Source organism: Cherax quadricarinatus, chromosome 14 (assembly GCF_038502225.1).
Source record: "Cherax quadricarinatus isolate ZL_2023a chromosome 14, ASM3850222v1, whole genome shotgun sequence".
NCBI classification, from domain to species: Eukaryota; Metazoa; Arthropoda; class Malacostraca; order Decapoda; family Parastacidae; genus Cherax; species Cherax quadricarinatus.
This window is the reverse complement of record NC_091305.1, coordinates 41628537-41639825: the sequence shown is the minus strand read 5'-3', so window position 1 is coordinate 41639825 and position 11289 is coordinate 41628537.

Sequence of the window (11289 nt, the reverse complement as noted above, 5' to 3'; positions counted from 1 at the left end):
GAAGGAACACTGCAGAAGGCCTACTGGCCCATGCGAGGCAGGTCCAAGTCTCCTACCGGCTTAAGCCAATGCACCCAACCTAGTCAGGTCAGGTCACATTGACTTAAGGGAGGAACACGGCAACCGACCTGGTAGCACAAGCTATCAGGTCTAACTCACACCCACCCACATCCACTCATGTATTTATCCAACCTATTTTTAAAGCTACACAACGTTCTGGCCTCTATAACGGTACTTGGGAGTTTGTTCCACTCATCCACAACTCTATTACCAAACCAGTACTTTCCTATATCCTTCCTGAATCTGAATTTTTCCAACTTAAAACCATTGCTGCGAGTCCTGTATAGGCTAGATATTTTCAGCACACTATTTACATCCCCTTTATTTATTCCTGTCTTCCATTTATACACCTCAATCATATCCCCCCTAATTCTACGTCTTTCTAGAGAGTGCAGATTCAGGGCCCTTAGTCTATCCTCATAGGGAAGGTTTCTGATACATGGGATCAACTTTGTCATCCTCCTTTGTACATTTTCCAGAGAATTTATATCCATTCTGTAATAAGGTGACCAAAACTGTGCAGCATAATCTAAATGAGGCCTAACCAAGGATGTATAGAGTTGAAGAACAACCTGAGGACTCCTATTATTTATGCTTCTTGATATGAAGCCAAGGATTCTATTAGCTTTATTGCGAACACTTATGCACTGTTGTCTTGGTTTCAGATTACTGCTAACCAGAACTCCTAAATCTTTTTCGCAATCCGTAATATTAAGATCTACATTATTTAGTTTATATGTGGCATGGTTATTGTCCTGTCCAACATTTAGAACTTTGCATTTGTCTATATTAAACTGCATCTTCCACTTCTCCGACCACTGCATCAGTCTATTCAAATCTTCCTGGAGTGCTCGAATGTCCTCGTCAGAATGAATTCGACGGCCTATTTTGGTGTCATCGGCAAACTTGCCGATGTCGCTCTTTATGCCCTCATCTATGTCGTTTATGTAGATTGTGAACAGCAGGGGGCCCAACACTGACCCCTGCGGAACACCGCTCGTGACACTCCCCCACTCTGATTTCTCCCCATTTATGCAAACTCTCTGCTGCCTATTTGTCAACCATGCCTCTATCCAGGAAAAAATTTCTCCTCCTATTCCATGTGCTTTAATTTTCCTCAATAGTCTCTGATGTGGGACCCTGTCAAAAGCCTTACTGAAGTCCATATACACAATATCATATTCATTACCATGATCTACCTCCTCAAATACCTTAGTGAAAAAAGTTAATAAATTCGTAAGGCAGGAACGCCCCTTTGTAAAACCATGCTGAGATTCGTTGATTAATTTATGCTTTTCAAGGTGGCTACGAACTGCCTCGGCAATTATTGATTCCATAAATTTTCCCACTATGGAGGTTAGGCTTATTGGTCTATAGTTCGAAGCTAAGGACCTGTCACCTGTTTTGAAAATAGGTATCACATTTGCCATTTTCCACTTATCTGGCACCATGCCAGTTTGTAGTGATATGTTGAAAAGATTAGCCAAAGGTGTGCTAAGCTCCTCTTTACATTCCTTTAGAACCCTTGCATACAGTTCATCAGGGCCTGGGGATTTGTTAGGTTTTAATTTATCTATTTGCCTAAGGACCATGTCACTTGTGACCCTAATAGTGCACAGTTTATTATCGTCCTGTTCTACATAATTTATCATTACTGGAATATCGCTGGTATCCTCCTGTGTAAAAACTGAGAGGAAGTATGTGTTAAAAATTCTACACATTTCCTTATCACTGTCAGTGAGCTGACCCGAGGAACTTTTGAGTGGGCCTATCTTGTCCCTGATCTTACTTCTGTAAACCTGAAAGAATGCTTTTGGGTTAGTCTTCGATTCTCTTGCAACTTTAACCTCATAATCTCTTTTTGCTTTTCTAATTCCCTTTTTTATTTCTCTCTTTAACTGAATATATCGATTTCTTAATTGTCCCTCTCCTCTTTTGATTTGCCTATATATGCCTCTCTTTTGACCAATCAGATATTTTAATCTATTGTTCATCCATTTAGGATCATTTTTGTTTGATCTGATTTCCCTATTTGCAACATAATTTGACTGAGCAGCTAGAACTATGCCCTGGAAAGCATCATATCGGCAACCATCACCACCTACCTGACCCTTAGTCAGGTCATTCCAGTTCAGCCCACCTAAGTAATTTTTCAGTCCTATGAAATCAGCCAAGCGAAAGTCAGGGACGGAGACTTGATTGCCATTATTAGGGGAATTCCATGATATATTAAAACTGAGTGATTTGTGATCACTTTCCCCAAGCTCATCATTAACCTCAAGATTATTAATTAGTGTTTCCCTACTGGCAAGAACCAAGTCAAGGAGGTTATTTCCCCTAGTTGGCTCTGTCACAAACTGTTTTAAAAAACAATCCTGGATCGTATCAAGAAAGTCACCTGACTCTAAATTTCCTGTCAAATTGCTCCAGTCAATCTGTCTATAGTTGAAATCTCCCATTAGCACAACATTTTCGTATGTAGATGCCTTACGAATTTCGTCCCATAGAAGTTTACTGCACTCCCTATCAAGATTTGGGGCCCTGTAAATCACACCCAAAATCAGTTTTTCTCGGCCCTCGAGAAGCTGTAACCAAACAGATTCAGTGGCTGACGCTTCTAATTTAATATCTTGTCTAACACAACAATTTAAATTGTCTCTGACATACATCGCTACTCCACCACCTTTCCTGTTGACCCTGTCAGTGTGGAATAATTTATAGCCTTGTATGTGACATTCAGAGGGCATCTCTCTATCTTTCAGATTGAGCCAGGTCTCTGTTATAGCAATAATATCTATGTTTCCTGCACTTGCAATTAATCTTAGCTCATCTATCTTATTTCTTACACTCCTGCTATTAGTATAGTAAACCTTAAGGGAGCTAGTCCCTTGCTGCCCTCTGCTGTCCCCCTTTGTTTGCTGACCTGATCTATTGTCTTTATTTATAACTTCATGCTGAATGCCTTTTATACATTTACTGTTTCCAACCCAAGTGTTGCAACCTGCTTGTTTCCCACACACACCCATACCTCTATCTTCCATCAGTTTAAAATCATAGGCATTTCACCAATGGCCTTCTCAATCGAGTCTGCAAGTGCTACCACCCCAGCCCCAGAGAGATGTACCCCATCCCTTGCATACATATCATGTTTGCCATAAAAGTTGTTCCAGTTGTCAATGAATGGGATTGCAAGTTCCTTGCAGTATCTGTCTAGCCAGCAATTTACACCAATTGCCCTAGACAACCATTCATTTCCTACTCCCCTTCTAGGCAAGATGCTACATATGATTGGGATCCCTCCCTTAGACTTAATGAAATCTATAGCTGACCTGTACTTATCTAGCAGCTCTTCTCTCCTACCCTTCCCAATATCATTTCCACCAGCACTGAGACAGATAATGGGCTTGCTCCCATTACCTGACATGATATTATCCAGCCTGTTGACAATGTCCCCAACACCAGCTCCAGGGAAGCACACTCTATCTCTCATCTTCTTATTCCTATTACAAAAAGCACGGTCAATGTATCTTACCTGAGAGTCACCAACCACAAGAATGCGCTTACCTCCATTAGCAGGGGCAGTAGTACCCTTACCTTACAGATGAACTTTGCTATTTAAGCAAGATCGCAAGTTCTGCCTATTCGGCACGACATATATATATATATATATATATATATATATATATATATATATATATATATATATATATATATATATATATCGTATTCGTGCACACAATGGGTGTGCCGGATCACATATGCCCCCAGCAGAGAGCAGCCCACAGCCTCCACAGGCAGATGACAATTCCAATGGCAACCTCGTCACTTGCGATAACCTTCTGTTGGCATTCAAATCCACTGCTAGGAGTACACCATCCCACATCCCTAAAGCAGCTCGCCCATATGCAGCAGGGAAATTCACAGACCTTCTTAAGCGGGTGAATGGAGGTTCCAACAACTTAGAAGCCTGAGGCACCATCCAAGCATGGCGCAACCTTCTCTTGTTCGGCAATGTCTGTCTTGCAGTTCCTGAAAGACGAGGCAAACTGCTAACCACGTCAGTTATCAAGGCAGTTCGCAACTACCCAAGAACGGATAACTGAGTCCCTCTGCCCCATCATCGCAGGAATCAAAGAGGCAGACCCAAGAAAAGTCCTACTGAGAACAAGAAAATTTGTGCACAGGTTAGCAAAAAAATTGAGGAAGGTAACACAGTGGGAGCAATAAGAATAATTACAAGTGACGACACTGTAGCCCCCAAGGATGAGACCACGGCCCAAGCACTAAGAGACAAGCATTCAACCAGGGACACCACAGCCATCAACGACAACCCTGAGGAAGACCCCATCACTGAACAATTAATTTTGTCAGAATCGGAAGTCTATAAGGCGATCGTGTCATTTCCAGCAGGATCTGCAGGAGGTTACACTGGAATTCGACCTCAGCACCTCAAAGAGATGGTAAATCCAGTACTCGGTGAATCTGCATCAATTATCTCACCGAGTTAACAACTTTCGTCAAAAATTGCCTGGCTGGGCGAATCCCAGAAGAAATTAAACCTTTCTTTTTTTGAGCCTCACTATGTGCTTTGAAGAAGAGGGATGGGGGAATCAGACCCATTGCAGTTGGAAACACTCTTCGCCGTCTCGTTGCCAAAGCAGCAGTGAGAAACATTCACCTAGAAACTGCCACTTTACTCCAGCCACACCAAGGCAGTGAAGGTGCAGCTCATGCAGCAAGGGCCTACATCAGGGACCTACCAGAAGACAAGGCCATAGTCAAACTTGATTTTAGAAATGCCTTTAATATGGTGAGGAGAGATGCTGTTTTGCCAGCTGTTCGGGTTCGGTTCCCAAGTCTCTTTCCCTTCATTTCAGCCGGCTACAGCAAACCCTCAATTCTTTTGTTTGGAGAACATGAAATTCAATCATCAGAGGGTGTTCAGCAGGGTGACCCACTTGCTCCACTTCTCTTCTGCTTGGCAGTAAGAGAACTAACTTCCAGCCTACGCAGTGAGCTCAATATCTGGTACCTGGATGACGACACTCTGGCAGGTACTGAAGAGTCCCACGTGGGGGACCTACAACTGGTGAAAACACAGGGAGAAGGCTTGGGACTCATCCTCAATCCCTCTAAGTGTGAAATCATCAGAGCGAACCAGGAAATAATCAATGCTGTGCCAAGAATCCTCCCAGGAATCTCAACTACAACTCCGTCCAACAGTACCCTCTTGCAGGCACCGCTGGGTCACCAGGCCATCGATACTGTCCTCAGGGACAAATTGAATGACCTTATGAGAATGGAGGAGAGAATAAGCGATCTTGATGCCCATGATGCTCTATATCTCCTCACAAGGTTTCTTACTATGCCAAGACTCACTTACTTCTTGAAGTGTGCACCCTCTTTTGACAACCCAACACTCGATGAATATGACGCACACCTGAGATCAACTTTTAAGAAGGCACTGAACCTGTCACTAAAGGATGAGCAATGGGATCAGGCAACCCTCCCAGTGCGACTGGGAGGTATAGGGGTGCGTAAAGCAACGCATGTTGCTTTACCTGCTTTTCTGTCTTCGTGTTTGGCTTCCAGTGCATTAGTCAAGAAGATAGTGCCCGAACGCTTGAGAGACTTGGTAGGAGCTCAAGACCCCAGGTTTACTGAAGCAGCAATTCGGTGGGACACCCTTACAGACTCCTCCAGTAGACCAGCTCCTCCCAAACAGCACAAACACAACCCTCTCCAATCGCCAACACAATGCTCTCCAATGCTTCAGGAAAGAACAAAGCTCGTCTCCTGGCAGTGAAGGCACCACACTCAGGAGATTTCCTGTTAGCTGTTCCCAATTCCTCCCTGGGCACCCGTCTCGACCCACAGGCCATTCGGATTGGTGTTGCTCTTCGCCTAGCCGCCCCCATCCTCACCGAACATAGGTGTATTTGCGGCAGGGCGACAGCTGATCAATTCGGACTCCATGGTCTCGTGTGCCACACAGCAGAAGGGAAGTATGCCAGACATGAGGAGATCAATGACATAATAAAGAGAAGCCTCGCCACAGCCCGTTGCCCAGCTCAACGGGAACCCCAAGTACAGAGGTCTGATGGAAGTCAAAAGCGTCCTGATGGAGCCACTGGAAGGATGGAAAGCAGATTGCCTGGGACTACACCTGTGCTGCCACATTGGCAGACACCTACTTGTCATACTCTGTAGTGGAAGGGGGTGGAGCTGCCAGCCACAGGGAGACCCAGAAGATCCGAAAATATGAAGACCTTCCCCCTTGCTATAACTTCATTCCAATAGGGTCGGAGACCCTTGGAGCATGGGGCAAGTGTGCTCTAAAGTTCCTCAAAGAGCTGGGTGAAAAGCTCATCATAGAAACCAAGGACCACAGGGCGACCAGCTTCCTCTTTCAGAGACTCAGTGTTGCGATCCAGAGAGGAAATACCTGCAGCATTCTGGGCACGCGGCCCACCGCAGGGGAGCTGGATGAAGTATTCGAGATGTAGCTCTGAGTTACCTATGTTGTTTTACTTGGTATCATATTTTTGTGAATGTTTTGTCTATATATATATATATATATATATATATATATATATATATATATATATATATATATATATATATATATATATATATATATATATATATATATATATATATATATACGAACAAAAGATATTTATTTAGTTAGCATCCTCCGTGAGGTGCTCATCTGGTCTACTGGGTCATTACCGTATCAATACATCACATATACACCGTGAGATGTATGTCTCTTGGTTGCTTAAATTACTGATTTAATGAACAAAATATTTTTTTATGGTTGAAGAACAGGTGGCAAGCAATCTTAATGACCCTTGAGTAGTCGATAGGCTTGAAACCCCCATTAATGAACATATCCTTATCATGAACCATACGTCGACAGACACTATCATCAGTGTGGTCAATCCTCACGACGTCAGAGTTATAATGTTTTTTCCTCAAGCGAATTTTAAGTACTGACAGTCTGACTTGGACGACTTTGGAGGAGTAACTTTTCAACGGATTTAATAACCTTTGTATGAAGAATTCAGAGAACTTGCACATACGTCTCTGTGTGAGTTGAATATTTAGCGCATTCAGCTCACAACCGAGGGACCCGTACTCAATTCTGGGGTGGGAGAAAGCGTTGGGCATGTTTCCTTATACATACATTTTGTCCTGTTCACCTCGCCGTAAATGGGTACCTGGGTGTCAACCGACTGTTGTGGGTTGCATCCTGGGTAAGGGGACCCAAGGAGTCCAATGAAATTATTGTAAGACAACCATCTTTCTTGGGTTAATAGCTCAAGTAAAATCATCATCATCATCATCATCATCATAATCATCATCATCATCATCATCATCATCATCATCTTCTTCTTCTTCTTCTTCTTCTTCTTCTTATTATTATTATTATTATTATTATTATTATTATTATTATTTTTATTATTATTATTATTATTATTATTATTATTATTATTATTATTATTATTATGATTATTAATATTATTATTATTATTATTATTATTATTATTATTATTATTATTATTATTATTATTATTCATCTTCGTCATCTCCTCCTCCTCCTTCTTCGTCATGAGAGTGTTAAGAAAACTGTTACTATTTCCTAGTCATAATTGCAACAACACATATTCCATTTTCTATAATTGAACAGTTGCCACCAGACGTCCGAGTTTTTAACTTGTCCACCAGAGGTGAAGATATTACACACGATATATTTTCCTAATTCTGTGTAGTAGTTTAGGTGTTCGTGTGTGAGGCGAGGAGGTGGTTGTACATGACAGTTTGTGTAGTGTCAGTGAGGCGAGGAGGTGGATGTACATGACAGTTTGTGTAGTGTCAGTGAGGCGAGGAGGTGGATGTACATGACAGTTTGTGTAGTGTCAGTGAGGCGAGGAGGTGGATGTACATGACAGTTTGTGTAGTGTCAGTGAGGGGAGGAGGTGGATGTACATGACAGTTTGTGTAGTGTCAGTGAGGCGAGGAGGTGGATGTACATGACAGTTTGTGTAGTGTCAGTGAGGCGAGGAGGTGGATGTACATGACAGTTTGTGCAGTGTCAGTGAGGCGAGGAGGTGGATGTACATGACAGTTTGTGTAGTGTCAGTGAGGCGAGGAGGTGGATGTACATGACAGTTTGTGTAGTGTCAGTGAGGCGAGGAGGTGGATGTACATGACAGTTTGTGTAGTATCAGTTTAGTAAAGTTAGGCTGGGTAGTTTTAGGAGAGTTCATGTCCATGGATGTTATTAATGCAAATATTATTACCCCTGCTAGTCTACTGCTACTGTCATCACTTTCACTGTATCTGCTGCTGCTGCTACTACTATTACTGCTACTACTAGCAGTAGTAGTAGTAGACACCTAGCAGCCACTCAATAGCAACAGCAGTAGCAGCAGTAGCAGTAGCAGTCATGCAGCAGCATAGCAGCAGCAGCAAACAAGCAGCAGCAATAGCACAGGCAGTGCAGCAGGCAGCCAGGCAGCAGCAGGCTGAGCAGCAGTAGGCATGCAGGCAGCAGCAGCAGGTGCAGCAGGCACAGCAGCAGCAGCAGCACCAGTAGCAGCAGCAGTAGACCAGCAGCAGCAGCAGCACCACCACTCACACAGCAGGCAGCACCAGCAGGCAGGCAGCAGCACCAGCAGGTGCAGCTACCACCTGCACCACCTAGCACCACTACTACCACCACGAGCACCACCACCTACTACTACTAGCACCACCATTAGGCAGCAGCAGCAGCAGTAGCACTACCACCAGCTTACCACCACCACCTACTCCATCCACCTATTACCTTACCTACCACTACCACTACATACTAGCCACCTGCTGCCACACTGCTACTCACTACCACCTATTAATACCATTACTACCTACTGTGCTACTACCACTACCACCACCACTAATACTACTACTTCTACCTACTACCACTACCACCACTACCACCACTACCACTGCTGCCACACTTGCCACTAGTCCTACTTCACTACTACAGCACTCAACAACCACATCACTCACTAACACTACCAACACCATTACCACCTACCACCGCCTGCCTTATCTGCCTGCCACTACTCCACTCTAACACCTACTACCTACTACCTACTACTACTACTGTTGCCATTAGCAGCACCTACTACCTACCACCTACCACTGTTGCATTAGCAGCACCAGCACTACTAAACTACTACTACCTACTACCTACTACTACTACCTACCTACCACCACTACTACCTACCACTACCACTTCCCACACTACACAACGTTGCTACCATAACTGCCACCTACTAGTCTCCTACTCACTACCTACTGCTGCCAATTGCCTACTACCATCTGTTGCACACTTGCAACCACCTACTACTACCATTACCACTGCTTGCTATACTGCACCACTCCTACTTCAATACACCACTACCACAGCAGTGCACAACAACTACTGATACTGCTAATACTATTACTACTACTGCTACTACTACTACTACTACTACTACTGCTATTACTGCTACTATTCTACTTCTACTACTACACTACTACACTACTACAACTACTACTACAACTACTACTACAACTACTACTACAACTACTACAACTACTACTTATATTACTACCACAATTAACACTACTAACCTGCTACTTCCATTATATTATATTCCTTCAAATACTGATGTTTCTACTCTTTCCTGCACCTGTTGTTTCTGTTCATTTAAAAAGTTAACAGGCACCTAGGTGTCAACAGACTGTCTTGGGTAGCATCCTGGGGAAGAGGAGCAAAGTGCCCCATTTAAATTATGTTCTTTTCTTTCTTCTTCTTCTTCTTCTTCTTCTTCTTCTTATTATTATTATTATTATTATTATTATTATTATTATTATTATTATTTTTATTATTATTATTATTATTATTATTATTATTATTATTATTATTATTATTATTATTATTATTTTTATTAATATTATTATTATTATTATTATTATTATTATTATTATTATTATTAGTAGTAGTAGTAGTAGTAGTAGTAGTAGTAGTAGTAGTAGTAGTAGTAGTAGTAGTAGTAGTAGTAGTAGTAGTAGTAGTAGTATAATTATTATGGCAAAAGAGTTTTCTCAAAATCTCTACAACCAAGTAAAACATTTATTTTTCACAATTCAATGGAAATAAGTCACTCTGTCTGATTTTTTTGGGTTATCCCAGGTTCTCCACACACATGCTGCTGTCTATGATAATTCTATGTAACTGTATTTGTGTATACCTGAATAAACTTACTTACTTACTTAACATTCACACTTCAACATTCACACTTCAACATTCACACTTCAACATTCACACTTCAACATTCACACTCCAACATTCACACTTCAACATTCACACTTCAACATTTACACTTCAACATTCACACTTCAACATTCACACTTCAACATTCACACTTCAACATTCACACTTCAACATTCACACTTCAACATTCACACTTCAACATTCACACTTCAACATTCACACATCAACATTCACACTTCAACATTCACACTCCAACATTCACACTCCAACATTCACACTTCAACATTCACACTTCAACATTCACACTCCAACATTCACACTTCAACATTCACACTTCAACATTCACACATCAACATTCACACTCCAACATTCACACTTCAACATTCACACTTCAACATTCACACTTCAACATTCACACTCCAACATTCACACTTCAACATTCACACTTCAACATTCACACATCAACATTCACACTCCAACATTCACACTTCAACATTCACACTTCAACATTCACACTTCAACATTCACACATCAACATTCACACTCCAACATTCACACTCCAACATTCACACTTCAACATTCACACTTCAACATTCACACTCCAACATTCACACTTCAACATTCACACTTCAACATTCACACTTCAACATTCACACTCCAACATTCACACTTCAACATTCACACTTCAACATTCACACTTCAACATTCACACTCCAACATTCACACTTCAACATTCACACTTCAACATTCACACTTCAACATTCACACTTCAACATTCACACTTCAACATTCACACTTCAACATTCACACTCCAACATTCACACATCAACATTCACACTTCAACATTCACACTTCAACATTCACAATTCAACATTCACACATCAACATTCACACTTCAACATTCACACTTCAACATTCACACT